The sequence below is a fragment of the Pipistrellus hanaki genome (assembly GCF_964339955.1).
Source record: "Pipistrellus hanaki genome assembly, chromosome: 1".
In the NCBI taxonomy this organism is placed as follows: Eukaryota; Metazoa; Chordata; class Mammalia; order Chiroptera; family Vespertilionidae; genus Pipistrellus; species Pipistrellus hanaki.
The window spans coordinates 131256196-131273667 of NC_140503.1; positions in this window are offsets into that span (position 1 = coordinate 131256196).

Consider the following 17472-nt stretch of genomic DNA (forward strand, 5'->3'; position numbering starts at 1 on the left):
TCCCACCCAACAGAGGGAGATGGAGAAGCCATTAGGTGCCCAGGAGAGGCCTGGTCAATCTCTGTGGCACCTGGCCTAGGCAGTCAGGAGAGAGTTAGCTTCCTGAGCTCCAGGCGGGGCTGTTACCAGAATCTCATGCCCAGCATCACACCTGGGAAATGATGTGCCATTGGGTTGAGGGCAGGGGTTTTCAGTCAGGTTTGGGTTCCAATCCCAACTCCACCGCTGGCCGATCTCTGCCAAGTCACTTGACCATAGTCAGCTTCAGTTCCGCAATTGAAAGTGAGGATAACAACATCTCACAGGGTTGCTGAGGTGGTGAGAGGCGACCATGTAGTCCAGCTCTGAACTCAGGGTTTGCATTTAGTAAGCACTCAAAATTAGTAGCTAAATTATTCTTTTTTGTTGTTGTTGTTAATTCTCACCCAATGATTTTTCCATTGCTTTTCAGAGAGAGTGGAAAGAAAGGAGGGAGAGGGAGAGAAACATTGATGTGAGAAAGACACATTGAATAGTTGCTTCCTGATCACACCAGACCAGAGAAAGAATCAAACCTGAAACCCAGGTATGTGCCCTGGACCGGGAATTGAACCCAAGACATTTTACATGGGATGGTTCAAGCAACCCTAGCCAGGGCTGTAGCTAAATTCTTAATTTAAACTTTCAAAAAAACCCTGTTTCTTGCTTAATGGTTCTGCCAGTCTGTGTGCTACCAAGAGGGAGAGGAATCTCTCCGCTGGAGGTCTGCATTCACCAACTGACAGAGGAGGGAACCCTGAGTGGTACTGACTGGGGAGGGAGGAGTGGGAGACCGGGTGACTTTCTCTGTCTCTCTTCTCATTTCAATTGTTTGCCCCTTTCCTAATATGTCTTTGAAAGTCGGCAACTTGACATACCACTTTTTTTAAGGGAAAAAGAGAGTTAAAATAAAACCATTGGTGCCCATTTCCTTTATAAAATGACATTTACATTTTTGTCAGTTATACCTACATTGATGAAAAATTCAACCACCACTGCTAAGGCTTAAGAAAAACAGCAGTGCCCTGGCCTGAACTTCCTCCATTCTCAATTCCTGTTTCCCGAGGAAACTGCTTCAACTCTTCTGGCTGTTTCTTGTGTATGTTACTTTCATAGCTCCAAACAAAGTGCTTATATTCCTCTTCCCGATTTTTCACTTTTATACATTGTGAACATTGTGTTGTGACTAGGGTTGCCAGATTTAGCACGCAGAAATGCAGAGTGCCCACTTACATGTGAATTTCAGGTAAACGATGAGTACTCTACTAGGATTAGTACGTCTCATGCAACATTTGGGACATACTTATCCTGAATGATTATTCAGTGATTATCTGAAATTCAAGTTTAACTGGGTGTTCTGTATTTCACCAGGCAACCCTGGACAGGATGGATAAAATTTTAACTTCTTCGTAGCCAGCCTACCTCTCATGCTATGCCTCAGAGCCACTGTCTTCAAGGGACAATCCTAGGAACATGTACTTAAATATTTCTTTTCTGTCCCATCCTCTCCAACCTTTGATCTCATCCTCTTTTATTCCTATTCAGGGGCTTCTGGGTGAGCATGGCCAAGAGCAGGTGCTATAAGCACACACTGTGCCCAGTGCTCTTTCAGCTGGAGAAGGGCTGAATCTTTTTCTCTTTCAAGTTAACCTCTGAAAGAAAGGAAAGAGTTTAAGGCCAAATATATATGGGATCTACATCCTGCCCGAGTCTACCTGGACCATTATAATAATCAAGAACTGTTAAGCTAATAGCATTTAATTATAATACTTTAATTCCAATAGTTAAATCCACAAAACAAACAAACAAAAAAAAAACCCTCTTTCACACCTTATTCTGCAAGAATATCTCTCCTTTTTTTTTGCCTGAAGAGGGAATTTGTGAAATATTTATGACACCTCTCCCCACACACCCCCCCCCCCCCCCCACCTCCTCCGGCATTTGCTTTGGGAACCAGTGTTATTGGCCCTTAATAGAAAGGTCTTAATTTTGCCCTGGAATATGCTCTCCGTTCCGAGTGCTCAGCCACATGCTAATGAGCATAGGATGCATTTGGCTTCACTTCCCTGGGATTTAGAAATGCAAGCATTTATAAGCTGCAAATGGTAAACTCTCAGTGTTCACTTTGTTGAAGAGTTTCTCGTTGCACAAACCATTTTTTTTTGGAACACAAGAAATACGTACTTCCCTGGGCTCAGGGTGCGTTGCCTGCTATGATCTTGGATTCCCCTTCCTCCAAGAAACCTGTGTGGAGGCTGCTGTGATTCAGAACTACAGAAAATTATCTGATTTACAAGTCACAAATGTCCTTTTCTTCAACTCTTGTCCTTTCTTTAGGTCAGGGCCCTGGCTCCTTCCTCCTTCTTATCTCTGTGTCTTCATGCGTGCTAGGTGAGGAATGTCCTCACCACACCCTCCCAGTGACCCGAGCCCCAGGGCCAGGCCCTCAGACCCCGAGCAGGCTGTGCCCTCCAGGAGCTGTCCTTCAGGAGCCCGCACCACAGCCAGTCCTGCTCCCTGGGTGCCCTCAGCGGTGGTATTTAGTGTTTTTTCCGAGACCACGGGCTCTGGGAATAGATAACTCTTTTTATAAAAATCTCAAATATTCGTTTCTAGTCCTGGTTTAAAAAGAGACACCCCCACCCTGTGCACGCTCTATTGAATGAGGTGCGTGGTTTTATTCCGTGCTCGTAGCTGGAAGCTGTGGTTAGTCGCTAAAAGTCTTGGATTTTCTTCACATAGTTTGAGTCACAGAGCTTTCTGCCAAACAAATTAATAAAAGTTTCCTACTTAGCACCTTACCCTCTAAGGCCGGAAGTATTCATCCTCCTAATTACATGCTACCTTATGTCCTTCGACTGTGGCTACTTATTATTTCTGTCTTCAACCAAGTATTCCCATAGCTTCAAGTTTCCTTACGTGTCCTTTCTCTCTTTTCTTCCTCTCTTAAATCTCATTCTAGGAGGAAGTTGGTGAGAGGGCCAGAAATGGGCCACAGTATTTAATCAACTCTAAACCACCATATGCATTTTAATTTATGCTTAAATAGCATGTATTCTGAAAAAGTGTTCTTCAGGAAATAAAACCCCATGGCAAGCCCATTTTCTTTTCCTTCCTTCCTTCCTTCCTTCCTTCCTTCCTTCCTTCCTTCCTTCCTTCCTTCCTTTCTTTCTTTCTTTCTTTCTTTCTTTCTTTTTCTTTCTTTCTGTTTCTCCAGTTGGAAGCTAAGCTCAACTGGGGCCGAATTACACTCAGTTCTCAAAAACTGTGGAAACTTTGGGGCCATCATGTGAGGCCTGTCCGCCCACTTACTCAGTAAATATTTATTTAGAATAAGAAGGCTGCAGTGAATGGAGGCTTCAACACAGAGTTAGGTTTCTACAACTTCTGATTCTGGTTTGGAAGTTGACTCTGGCCTCTGGCAGCCCACTTAAACCCTGCCTCAGTTTCCCCATCTGTAAAGTGGGAATTATAACTGTAGTCACCAGGGCAGGGCTGTGCCTTAATTAGCTAATGATTGTAAAAGGCTTTGAAGAGGCTCCTAGAGGCAGTTCAGTGTTAAGTATTATTATTAAATGGGCCACACCATCGGGCAGCCAGCCCTGGGGAGACTAACCACGGATTGGACTCATCTCTTGATGTTGGCAGAAGTTGTGTCCAAAACACCGGGGCCCCGGGTGAGTGACACGTGACAGCTCTTGGTTAGCCAGAGATCAGCAAAATGAAGCCTGGTCTCTCTCGAACAAGAAAAGGTATCATGTCCTGGCAGGTGTCAAGGACACGAGTGGGAAATGAGGGCCGGTCAGACAGCAGGGAACAGACAAGGAGAAGCCGAGTTGAAGAGATCCAACTTGCATCATTCAATGTTTATGAAATCCTTTTCTAGGTACTGAATACCAAGGGGACTTGAAAGAGCAACAAGAAGTTTCTGCCCTCAAGAAATTTCCAGTCTGGTTTGATGTCACAGGCACAAATATGTTCCAAAAAAAAAAAAAAAAAAAAAAAAAAAAAGAAGGAAAAGGGTGAGTTAGGTAAGTTTTGGAGGCAGGAAATTCCTAAGGATGTTTAAAAAACAAAAACACCTGGAGATTGTTTTGCAAATTTACCGAAGTCTGATGGCTCTAACGGAGTCAAGGGCAGAGGTTCACACTGACCTTGATAATAGGAGCTATCAGAGCAATGGTTTCCTCCTGCTTTTCTCTCATCCACGTTCAATCCTGGCCCAGGACTTCTCCCTGTCATTGGTAAGGTGGGTTGACTTTGTGAAGAATAATCAAATTTGTTTTTGGTAGCCAAAGGTTTTTTTTATTTTTATTGTTGTTTTAAAAAAAATATTTTTTATTGATTTTAGAGAGAAAGGAAGAGGGAGAGAGATAGAACCATCAACGATGAGAAACAATCATTGATTGGCTGCCTCCTGCACACCCCACACTGGGAATGGAACTTGCAACCCAGACATGTGCCCTGATCAGGAATCAAACCACGATCTCCAGGTTCTTAAGTGGACACCCAACCAGTGAGCCATGACTGCGGGGCCATAGCCAAAGGTTTTTTTAAAAAAAACTTTTTAATAAGTTTTCTTTGTATTACAAGAGTAATAAAGGTTCATTTTAGAAATTTAAAAAATACAGAGAGCCCTATCTTGTTTGGCTCAGTGGATAGAGCGTCAGCCTGTGGACTGAAAGGTCCCAGGTTTGATTCCGGTCAAGGGCATGTACCTTGGTTGCAAGCTCCTCTTGGGCCCACCGTCCTTGGTCATGGTGCATGCAGGAGGCAACCAACCCGATGTGTTTCTCTTACGTCAATGTTTCTCTCTGTCTTTCACTCTCTAAAAAATCAATGGAAAAATACTCTTGAGTGAATATTAAAACAAAACAAAACAGAATACAGAAGAAAAACCTGGATATCACCCATAATTCTACTATTCTGATATAATTATTATCAATATTTTGATATATTGCCTTTCAGTTTTTTGTGTTTTTTTTTTTTTTTTTTCCCCAATGAGGTCAACAAGTTTTGATTATAAATAGATTTCTTCTCCCTTCCATTGCCTTGGAGATCTGTTGTCCCAACCTCCGACGTCAGTCATGTCTTCTTGAGCAGAAATGCTCACCTTGTGGCCTGTGGAGCCACAGGGGCTGAGGGGGAAAAGGAGCTTCATGCAATTCCAAATGCCTTGCTGGTGTTTTTCTCTCCAGACTGTATCCCTTCTTCATTTTTTTGTTTTATTGTAGCAAACTACACATAATAAAAAATTTGCCATCTCTACCATTCTTAAGTGTACAGTTCAGTGACATTCAATACATTCCTAATGTTGTACAACCATCCCACCATCCATCTCCAGAACGCTTCATCTTATAAAACGGAAACTCTATATCCATTAAACAGCAACGCCCCTTCCCCTTCTTTTGAGGAGTGACATTGACCTCATCTTTGTCAATACACTCCTTTATCAATTGACTGGTGGTTCTCTAAGTATCTTTCTTTTCATTTGTCCAGACAACCATCATCTACAGCTATATCCTGGCCTGGAGGGTGCCCAAACATGGAAAGTGTAGCCCTCTTGGGCTGCTCATTGCCAACATTGCTAGTCCATCCCTGCTCCCTTCCTAGAGCTGCTGAAGGCAGCCACTGCCCATCCTCTGGCCCTGAAACGAAGCCTCTCCGCCTTTCTCCTACTGCCCCCTGTTTCCAACACCAACCAGGCGAACACTCCACCTCCCGCTGCCATTTCACTGCTCCAAATTTCATGTATTTTGGTCGGGCCTCTTTCTTCACTTCTATTTCTCTTTCTTCCTATCTTCCTAAGCTGACACCATCTCTATAGTCATTGCCTTTCTTTTCTTTTTAAAAATTATTTTTATCGATTTCAGAGAGGAAGAGAGTGGGAGAGAAAGATGGAAACATCAACAATGAGAGAGAATCATTGATTGACTGCGTCCTGCATGTCACCACTGGGGATTGAGCCCACAACCCAGGCATGTGCAATGACTGGGAATTGAACCATGACCTCCTGGTTCATAGGTCGATGCTCAACCACTGAACCATGCTGGCTGGACAATTGTTGCCTTTCTTAAACACTTAGCTCTGATATGTTAAACTCTGTACAAATCCTGACCTACTCATTCCAGGACCCACTATATGTTAGATGCTTGGATACCTAACTTTATATAACCATTTCGGGTGATTTAAAAAATTGCAAATAAAAAAAATTAATTAGAGAGAGAGAGAGAGAGAGAGAGAGAGAGAGAGAGAGAGAGAGAGAAATATCAATTGCCCCTAATGGGGACCCTTTGGGGCATGGGACAATGCTCCAATCAACTGGTCACATTGCCCAGAGACCATTATGGGTGATTTCTAAAGACATTATAGCTATTACTACTTAATACTGAGTTTTTATAAAAACTGTGTGGACACAAGTCACATATACACATACACACATACATATCTTATTTCTTTAATGAAAATTTCTATTTTCACTAAATACAGGATCCTCTCTCTTTTTTTATCAGCTTGGTTCTCACATTCAATGCTTGGTGCATGAACTTATTTAATTTTCTTAAAATTCTATGAGGTAGATATTTTTGTTATCTCACTTTCCAGAAGATCACCAAGGCCATGCAGCTATAAGGAGAGGCCCAGTACTTCACCCAGGTCCGGGTCCAGGATCCTCAGCCCATCCCCTTGGCCATCACTAACTTTGGGATCTGAAGAGTCATTTTAGTTCAGATGAGGCCACCAAGGCACCAAGAAATGAGTGGTCTTTCTAAGTTCCATGGGCATTTTCCTTGAAGCTGAGAGCCTAGTTCTTTTTACTCCTACTCTAGTGCTTTTGATGATAGAATAATTAGTTTTATTAGTCCTTCTGGGAACTAGCCCCGGGTCTGTCTGACACTGTACAATATAGCATAAAGTCACCAACAATATATCTACTAAAGTTGAGTCCCCAGTCTAATTGCTTTTAGTCATTGCTCTTGGTTCCAAGTATTCTCTTTAAAGTGAGATGATGTAACAAATAATGACCTCTCTTTTCAATTTAATGATATGATCCTTTAATCCATCATCTTTAATGATAGACAGTCACACAGAGACAACGTAGCATTTGCTCTCGAGACTTTTCTTTTCTCTCAGGAGGGAAGCCCCCAAGAGCCCAGCAGGATGGGTCTTTTGTGGGACCTTGTCGGGAAGTCTGGGAGACTCCCTGGGGAGGCAGTTGACATGGACCTTCCTTTCTGGCTTTTCCTCCTCTTTTAGGTGCTGCTTTACCCGAGATGGAACATGCTGTGTATGAAGGTTGACACTATTAATCAGAAATCCCTTACAGGCATTACCTTTTTGGTTTGGGGTTTGTGAGATGGCAGTTTAAGCGTCAGCCAATATAGAGCTGACTGTCACTGGATTTGTCTCCAGTGAGGTTTTTTTTTATTTTTTTATTTCCTTGGGTGATGCTTGGGTGTTTGAACCTTATATGCATATGCATCTCCCCACTTTCTTATCACTATTAGCACATGGATAACTGCCTTGTCACTTTATAATTTCCTTCATTCCTAAAGTTCTTCTTGGTCATTCCCTTCCCTTTAGCCAGAAGGAAGGAATCAGTTTAGGCCCTTGATAAAGAGCACCTTGCCCCTTCTGTTCCTTAATGTTTCTTGAGGACGAGAAATTCCTTCCTACACTCATAAAACGGAGACCTGGGAGGTAATTTGGATTCATCTCCTTGGCCAATGGTTTCCCACCGACATTCTCTGGATTTGCAGAAAACCCTTCCTATATCCCCAATTTAATTACTGAAATATTAATAGTTACAATTTACAAAGTATTTAGTATGTACAAGGCATTGTACAGTGCATTTTATATATTGTTTTATTGAATTTTTATCATAATTCTAAAAGGTAATTATCATGATATATGAAAAGCAGCTCAGATATAGAAAAAATAAATCATTTACCCAAAGTCACACTATGAGTGAAAAACTAGGCCTCAAAACAAAGACTTCTGGCATTAATATCTCTCTCATTATGTCATGCAGCTGTGACAGTAATCTCTACCATGTTCTGAATTTGTTGGAAGACCCTTATTTTGGTGAGCAGGGATTCATATCTGGATCTCACAGGGGTAGTATGAATCTGTGGCCTGTTTACAATGCCACTTCCATTTGTTCTGATTCCAACATGCCATGTCTTGGTTTCAAATAAAGAGGCCGAGGCCAAGTTTTGACTGGGGGAATGCTTTACTTTCAAAAAGGAGAGAATTCATGGACACACATGAGCTTGGATGAACCAGTTTGAATTTCAAGGTTTTTTTTTTTTTCTTTTTTTTTTTTCCAAAGAATTTTCACCACATTAACCTAAAACAAATTTTATTTTTGAGAGGATTTAGCTGTGGTAACTTGTTTAAGATCTACAGATGGCCTGGCCCATCAGAACACCTATTTGGAGGCTTCAAGAGGATGACCTAGAGCTGTGGTCAGCAAACTGCGGCTGGAGAGCCACATGCGGCTCTTTGGCCCCTTGAGTGTGGTTCTTTCACAAAGTACCACAGCCTGGGCAAGTCTATTTTGAAGAAATGGTGTTAGAAGAAGTTTAAGTTTAAAAAATTTGGCTCTCAAAAGAAATTTCAATCATTGTACTGTTGACATTTGGCTCTGTTGACTAATGAGTAAGACATTTTCTCTCTTGAAGATTTATTGAGAATTCTAGATTGAAGGGGTTTTCAGGGTCCCTTTTTTCTAATATGTTTATTTCATAGACGAGAAAACTCAGAGTCAATGAAGCTAGGTTACTTGCTCAAGTCCAAAAGTGTAATACTTGGTAAAGACAGGAGAACCACAAAAACAACGAAAGACTGGGCTTTCAGTCAATCTATGGTTGGGGCTCACTTTTTCATTTTTGTTTCTTTGACAGTCTACAACTTTAAGATTATTTAATAAAATGTTAAACCTGTTATTGGTAGTGAAATCAACCTTAAAGTCTTGGATATAGTAACCCTGCATGCACCCCACCCCCAAAACACATACACACACACACACACACACACACACACACACACCCATCTTCACCTTGGTAACCAGCTAAAACAGGCTAGAATAGGGGTAATCATAGGGGAGAATGACTAAAGAATGGGATCTACTATTCCTGCTACCTTTCATGAAACAAAATTTATTTCTCCATTTCCACAGACTTTAAATGGCTACAAGATACACTGTCTTTCACGTATTAAAGGGAGAGCCAAAGAAGAGATAAGAGGCCAGACTCCTGGGGCAATGTGAACACAGCCTTAGCTAACCAGAACTTTTAGCTGACCAGGAGCCATAGGCTCATCACGTCTGATAACAAAGCTTTTACTGTCATTGGCACAGTTTATAACAGATGATCATTGCTCTGATGCTCAGTTTAATTTTATTTTAAAAAAATCTGATTTCAGGATGAAGCTTTGTTTGGTTGGGCTCCTCAAACAGCCTCATGCTGCCTCTTGTGTGTGGGGGAGCTTAGCTTGAACATAGAAAGTGCTATATTCTGCTTCAGATATTCCCCAATTCGTCTCCAGTTTGGGATAAAACTCTGCCCTGAGCTGAATTCTGGCTCAAGACTCAGGGTCATCTTTAGAGGGAATGCAAGTGCCCAGGGCAAGATGTGTTGGGCTGAGATTCCCTGCACCAAATATGTTTTTAAAAGGTAATGTCTTGTTAAAAGGAAGCCGGAGGGAGCTATGAAGGAGATAAACGTAACAGAGGCAAGGCCTGAGGGGTGTTTCGATTACTGGAATGAAGGTAGGGGTGGAGGTGGAGGCTGTGTTTACGAAAGGACCTTGGAGGGTTTTTAACGCAATAAATGAACTTTTGATCCTAGTTCCCATATCCTTATTCAGCCCTCATCAGCAAGTAGAACACCATGGGCTTCATAATGCCCAGGTCCACCCAGATGGGAAACAAGGTGACTGGTCCTTTTGTTTTAACTTAGAGATGTGTCTTCCGTGAGCCAAAACTAAACCTCAGGTGTTTTCTTTTCAGACAAATAGAGATATGAGAGATAAAGTCATGAATTTCCCAGATACATTTTCTGAAGTATGATCTCTCTAGAAATGGTCAACTCTAGGAGACCCAGCCTAGGGCCTGGTTGGTGAAATTAGATTTGGAAAAATCTAGGTAATGGTGTCCGAGTTCCATTCTTTATTGAATATATCCACTTCTTTAATTATTGGTACCATCAAAAAAAAAAAAAATCTGGAAGATGTAACATTTAACCTATGATTACTAATATCCTTTGATTTTTATCTGTTGATTTAGGAACTTAACACTCTGACCAACTGAGGATGCGGTGGGTTTGAGTTCATATCCTGTTCTGTCTGAAATAATATGAATTGCTATGGAGAAAAGGAAGAAAGGAGAGAAGGAAGGTTGTTAGGTTGCTTGGAAATGGGAAAAGCAAATCATCAGAGGAGGGGTTATTTCTTCTCCATTTAGATTTGGGGCATATTGCCTTAGTGCCCTGTTCTGTCATAGCACTGAGCTCTCTCCCTGACCAAAAGGAACAGTGAGCTGGGTCGTGGATGATAATTTATTGCTAAGATTTTAACTGAAATAGTGTCTATCATCTTGGGACTCAAATGAACCAACTTGATTCTTCCTTGAGCCTTTGGTTTTTGAAACAGCTTATTGGACAACGAAGCCAAGCCAACCACAATACACAGTTTGAGATCCAAATGTTTGACCCCTTACTTATTTCCAATGTACTAGAAAAACAAAACTAGTTTGACACTGCTTAAACATAGGTCGAAAAGGAAACAGTTTTATTTACTTACCCATGGATTTAATTTACTCCAAAGACATGGTATTAAGTGGTTGTTTTGACTGTAGACTCAGTCTAAGGACGAAGGCACCTGAAATCAATATTCTACATTCACAGGATAATCATTGCCCACTGGGAAATTACCATGTTTGAAATGACTGATGAAGAAAAAAAGATCGGTAGAAGACCACACTTGAGACTGTCCAATTCTATGTCCTTCTCAAAGCTTCTGGATGAGTTCATTTATATAAGAAAAGTCCTTTAGGGAAGCATTCAAAATAACAAACATCAATCAGACGTTGTGCTTATAAGTTGTCTTTTTTCTTCAGCCTTGGGAGGGCTCTACAAACACTCATTAATCTTTCCGAAAGCTGCTGCCAGCCAGGTACTAGTATCTTCCTCCCCACGGAGAAGGAAGTGGTGGTGTCAGGTAATGCTTCTTTTCTCCAACATTTCACCTTGGAGTGGGGTGTGGGCATCATTTCAAATGTACAATCCCCAAACCAGAATATAGGAGGTGGATCTGGACTCTGGACATTTAAACAAAATGAATACGGACGGAGCCAGAATTCCTTAGCATACGTAAAATTGGTAAGTGAGGAACCTAACAGAGTTTGTACTTTCAAATAGCACAAGCCACTCTAAGTGAGAGATGCCATCCTTTCTAAGGGTTATACAGCTTTTCATTGAATACATGATTTCATGGCCTGCTTTCTCCAAATGATATATACCCTGCCTGTATACCTCATGGAAAGGTACAAATGTGGCTTTGTTTCTGCAAAGCCATTAGTGAATTTGGAATCCCACCTCTGTAAACATTTTCCCCTCAGAATGGGGGTAAATATCTCCGTGGTGAAACCCTGCCTCTGGTCAGAGTGTTTCATAAGGCTTCAGTGTAGAAACTGGCGAATGCATCTTGATGACAGTTTGGTGGGTTGATTAATTTCTGCCTCTCGCAGTTATAGCTTTTTCCTAATTTCCCCAGCTTTTGGGGGAAGAAGGTACAGATGCAAATTGCCTGAAAGGGGTGGAATTACCCTGAGGTTTGCTGAGGCTATGAGAAACAGGATTGCCTGGAGGTTAGAAAGAGCCACAGGTGGACTGAAGGAACTGTGCTTCCTTATTTTGGCAAAGGGTACCAAAGCCACCCTGCTACCCTAGTGAGAAACCTGGCAGTGGTCTGTGATTTCTCCTCATTCACCTCTAAATGGTTACAAAGCTCTGTTAATATTATCTGAAGAACTATTCTAATGGCATTAGTTCAAACCTCATCTTTTTTTCTTTCTTTCTTTTTTTTTTCCCCCTGAATTTTTCCAACAGTGTCTTGACAGGTCTCCTTGTCTCTCATCTCAGTGCACTTCAATTATCTCCAAATTCGTTGCCAGAGTGAGATTTCTACAGTGAAATTCTGACCATGTCCCTCCCCTGTGGAACTTTCACTAGCTTCCTATGGTCTTCATGATAGCATCCCATCTTCAAAGCATGCCATGTGAAGGATATTATCTGACCGGGGTTAACACCTTCAGCCCAACTGTTACCACTCAGGTTGAGAGCCATATGTCAGCTCTACAAGCACTAGCTCATGGTCCTGTGGCTCTGCTGACCCCTTGATGGAGGCTGTTGTCACCTCTTCCAGAAAGCTTTCTCTAAAACTCTCCCCTTCCATTCAGATCCGGATGAAAATGCCATTGATGTTGCTAGTGATGCCACACGTTCTTTATTTGTTCCAGCAATACCCTGTATTTCCCTGTGTCCAAGCATTTCTCAACCAAGGCCATTGTTTTCTTGCCTTCCTTCCCCATTGCACCATGAACTCCTTGAGGGCAAAGAATGGCTTTTCTCCACCAAGAGCAGAATATAATGGCACTGAGTAAAGTTTGTGAAATTAGTGAATTAAGAATTTAGAACTATACTTTCTCATCATTGATGTTTCTATCTCTCTCTCCCTCTTTCTTCCTCTCTGAAATCAATAAAATGTTAAAAATAGAATTTAGAATCATATTTATTATTTGTAGAAAAACATTCAGAAATACATCTGTAAAAAGTTCAGCATTCCCAAACTTATTTCCTTAAGTTGTTTTTTCAGGGTACACAACTTCTGGCTGTGGAACTCAAAAAGAGCAATATTTCATTTTCTCTGTTTTCATTCTAACACATAAACTGGACATCCACTTTCCTCGTGCTGTGTCCTGCTCTCCATTTTGACCTTAGGATGACCGGTTCTGTATCGGTCCATGGTCATTCAGGTGTTTTATTGTTCTAACATGTGATAATAATTATACTTGAAATTTACACGATATCCTATCTCAGAGGAGAGCAAGTACTTTTATGGACAGTATCTTGCTAATCTTCCATCCATTGCTGTAGAATAAATGGGACATAGCTATTATTATCCTTATCTTACACATGAGGAGATGGGAGTTCAAGGGGATGAAATGATTGACTTCAATAAGTATGGAGTGGGCTCAGTGAGCAGCCATGAACATTCTTTTTTTTTTTTTTTTAAATTTTTCTTATTGATTAAGGTATCACATATTTGTCCTCATCCTCCCATTCCCATCCCAAACCCCTAGCCATGAGCATTCTTTGTTCAATTGTTAGGTTCTTTAGACTTTCTAGGTGAACAGTCTTTTTTGGTGAAGCTATGTGGAGACAGAAACATCAGAGTTTGTTTGCCTTTTTTCTCCCCATTAGATTTATACTGAATTTTTTGTAGTATTTGGCCTGTTGCCTTAGATGGTGTTTATTTTTCAGTGGAGTTGTTTATAGTATGGGGTTGGACTTGAATACTGTTAAGACTTAAGCAAGTTGCCTGTCAAAAGAGAGTAAATGGCTAAAAGTTTCTTTTGGGTTTGGGGAGATCTCTGAGAAAAAAAGGATCTTCAATCAGACACTGATTGAATGAAGAGACAGGAATGAATGAAATAGTATCTCATGGTTCCTTACACCTTTATGTTTCTTGGTCTGGTAGTAGCACTTTGGGGTAAATTTCAATGGGTGAATTCCCACGTGGCCGAGATATTTAGTATAAAACTGTGTCCCTGGGATGTCTGTTGGCAATAGTTAGCAGCTTATCAGACTAGCTTGTTCACCATGGCTGCTAAATTATGTGTTTGGAGAAATCCAGGGCCTGCTTTGCCTGGGGACTTAAAATCGTGCTCAAAGTCGAAGGAGCTTTATCTTGAAATGTTTTATTGGCCGTTCTGAAACTCCCTTATGCAAGAATGATGAAGCCCAGGTATGTGTAGTGTAAGGTGTGGTGTTCATACAGTTGCCAAGCGAGACTTGCTTTTTTTGTGTGTAAGTTTTGTTGAGACTTGGGCAATCATGATTTGGGTTTTTTCCAGGCTGATCTACAATGTGCTCCCTAAATAATTTGGTCAGCTCTTGGGGCTGTGCTGCTTCACTGGGGCTATGCAGACCTGCCAAGACTTTCAGATGGAGCCTTTTCTCTCAAGTTAGGGCATAGTAACCCACCCCTAAAGGCCAGTGGAGATGGCACTTATAGTTTGCCTCTCCTAGAATGGGGGAGCTAAGTTTTCCAAACCTTGCATGAGCTGTTACAAATTTGGGTTTCTATCTCCTGGATTTCAAGTAACTGATTGATTACCTTGTAACAATAATAATTGGTGAACTCAAGCTGGGGAGAGAGTGAGTGTCTTAGGCTGGCTGTGCAGTGTTGGTAGCTGTGTCAGGCCACCAACAAAATGGAAAAATTGTAGTGGCTCTGCCCCTGGAAGCTGCTTAGGTTCCAAGGCCTCCATGTCTTCTTCCATAAACAGGGGAGGGAGGGTTCCTGTCCTATTCATTGAAAAAGTTGAGGATTAAGATGACACAGTGTATGTGAAAGTCGTTCATCCCCGATAAAGCTCTATGGAAATCACTGAAGAGATCTGTAATGTGGAGATAAAGACAACCAATTTGTAGGGTTCTCTCGGAGACCGGATGAGATAACTTTGAGGCTCCTAGCATGTTGCTTTACACATGGAAAGAAACAAAACGTTGTTTCTGTCCCTCTCCCCACTTTTTCTACCCAAGACTCTGAAGTGATCCTTCTCCTCCTCATTCCCCCAATCTCTCGACCTATAAGGGAAGTTGAGGTTGCAGTTAGTGCTCTGTTTTGGGTTGTTTCCCAGACGAGTATATTTCCTTTGCTTGCCCTTGTTAGTGTAGGCCTTGACTGTCTTAGAAGGATCTTTGTGTCTTCAGTCCCAAGCTCCTGCATCTCCCCCGTCCATCCCTTGGGGCTTCTCGATCAGATGCCAGCCTCCCCTGCAGCCTCCCCAGCACTGACTGTCAGGATCTATCATTTCTCTACAAGCTCACATGCATACAGAGGTTTTGAAATACCTATATGTAGCCCTTATTTTATCTGCCTAATTTATATCAATCTATCATTTTATATTATAAAATCCATGATGGCAGGAACCATATTTATTTATTTTCAAATATCATACTCCATCCTGTTCTGTTTCTGGCTCATGCAATAAAAGCAGATAATGAGTAAATGGATGAGCTAAATAAATAAATAAATGAGTAGCATCTACCTCTCTGCAATTGCTTATAGATATCACCTTCCAGTATATTCTGCTAAAACCAGTTATAAACTCTATGCTTTTCAGTCATAAAGTCTCTTGGCAGTGAAGCAAGGGTATAATTACAACGATCTCTTGAGACAGTAGTAGTCTGATCATCTGCCATCTTGAATATTGTCTTACCGCTTCTGTTCCAATGACTCATTATGACTTTGTCTCTACAATGCCAAAAACGTTAGTCTACTTAGTTTCACTAATTAAAAAAAAATTAGCCCATTTGATTGACTCAGGTGAGTCAACCAGTTGTTTGGATGTAAGAAGATAAAACAAACTGTTGATTGAGTATTTCGTTTTTGAACTGGTTGTTGGCACCACTGCACAGCGGGCTCTATACAACTTCAAGTGGCACCAGCAAGGCTAATGCTGCCCGGTGGTCAGAAGGCAGGATTAGCACAGAGCCTTGAATTACACATTCAACTCAGCTACTCTGTGGCCTTAGGCAAGTTACGCAAATTTCCCTGTCCGATATTTCCTGAAATAAAGGGAAGTTATAGATGGGATAATAGTGATAATTCTGAGAATCTGTGCCCCATTGTGGGTATAATGTGTACCTGTTGCTCAGGGATATGGCCAAATACTTTGAAATGCTTGAGTGCCGTGGGAGTGAACAGCGGTCTGTTCATTACTTCTTTTCTCCGGGATTTGCACTGTCTCTTCCTCTCCACCTGTTGTTTCCACTGGGTTTCAAGCCAATGAGATCTGTAATGCACTGAGAAACAAACTCTACTGAAAAGCAATATATGCAGTGGTATCATGCCTTTATTTAGGAAACTAAAGAAAAATAATCATTATTATTTTTAATTGGAATTTAATCCACAATCTTTATAAGTTTTTTTACAAGACATGAAAATGAAAAATAGCACAAAATACAATTGAGGTATAACCTAGGAAAACAGTATGTGATTTTAATTTGAAAACGTTCCCTCACTTTTATTGAGAAATAATTGACATATTTAAGTTTGTCATAATTATAGTATAAGTTTAAGGTATACTGCATGATAGTTTGATGGACATATATTGTAGAATGACTAACACGATAGGTTCAGCTAATATGTAGATACAATAAAAAGAAAAGAAGAAAAAGGAAAAACATTCTTTTTGTGTTGAGAACTGTTAGGATCTACTCTCTTAATTTTTCTACGTATCCTACAGCAGTGCTAACTACAGTCACTACCTACTACGCCCCTACATCTACATCCCTCCTACTTATTTACCTTGTAACTGGAAGTTTGTAGCTTTTGACCATCTTTCTCTAATTCCCTTGCCTCTGGTAATTACAGTCTGATCACTTTTTTCCCATGAGGTTCCCCCCCTCCCATTTTCTTTATTTCTTATTCTTTTTTTTAAAAAAAGGTTCCATATATAAGTGAGACCATACAATATTTGTCTCTGTCTAATGTATTTTATTTACTGTAATGCCTTAGGATCCATGTTGTCGCAAATTATTTTTTATATCCATTCAGCAATCAATAAACACTTAGATTGTTTTCATGTCTTGGATTGTAAATAATGCTGCTATGAACATGGGGTGGGTACAGATACCTTTTCAAGTTATTGTTTTTGGACATATTCCTAGAAGTGGAATTGCTGGATCATATAGTTTTATTTTCATTTTTTGTTACAATCCTCCATACTGTATTTGAAAGCTTTTATTTTTAAATATGCCACAATTATTACAAGCACACCAGGTTACTGTGCTCATAAAACAGTTTCATATAATGGTATTGCTGATCAAGACTCCATTTTTAATTTTCAGATATTTATTTAATGAAACAATGTTCATAGGAGACTGTCATTTAAAATTTCATGGTAGATAAATTGGGGAAGAAAAAAAAGCAGAGTTTAAGATTAAGCAAAACTGATGCTCTGAGTCTGTTCCCGAGAATAAACCACTGCAGAGATTGGCTTCAGCTTTCCCCCCCTCTTTTCTTTCCCATCTCTTCCTTTCTCTTTCCATTGTATTTAGTCCCTTCTTTTATTCTACTCCTGCTCGGCATTCTTTTCCCTTTCTGGGGAGCGGGGAGGGGAGTAGATGGAGCGGGAGGATGTGGTCGGAATTGATGAGGCGAGAA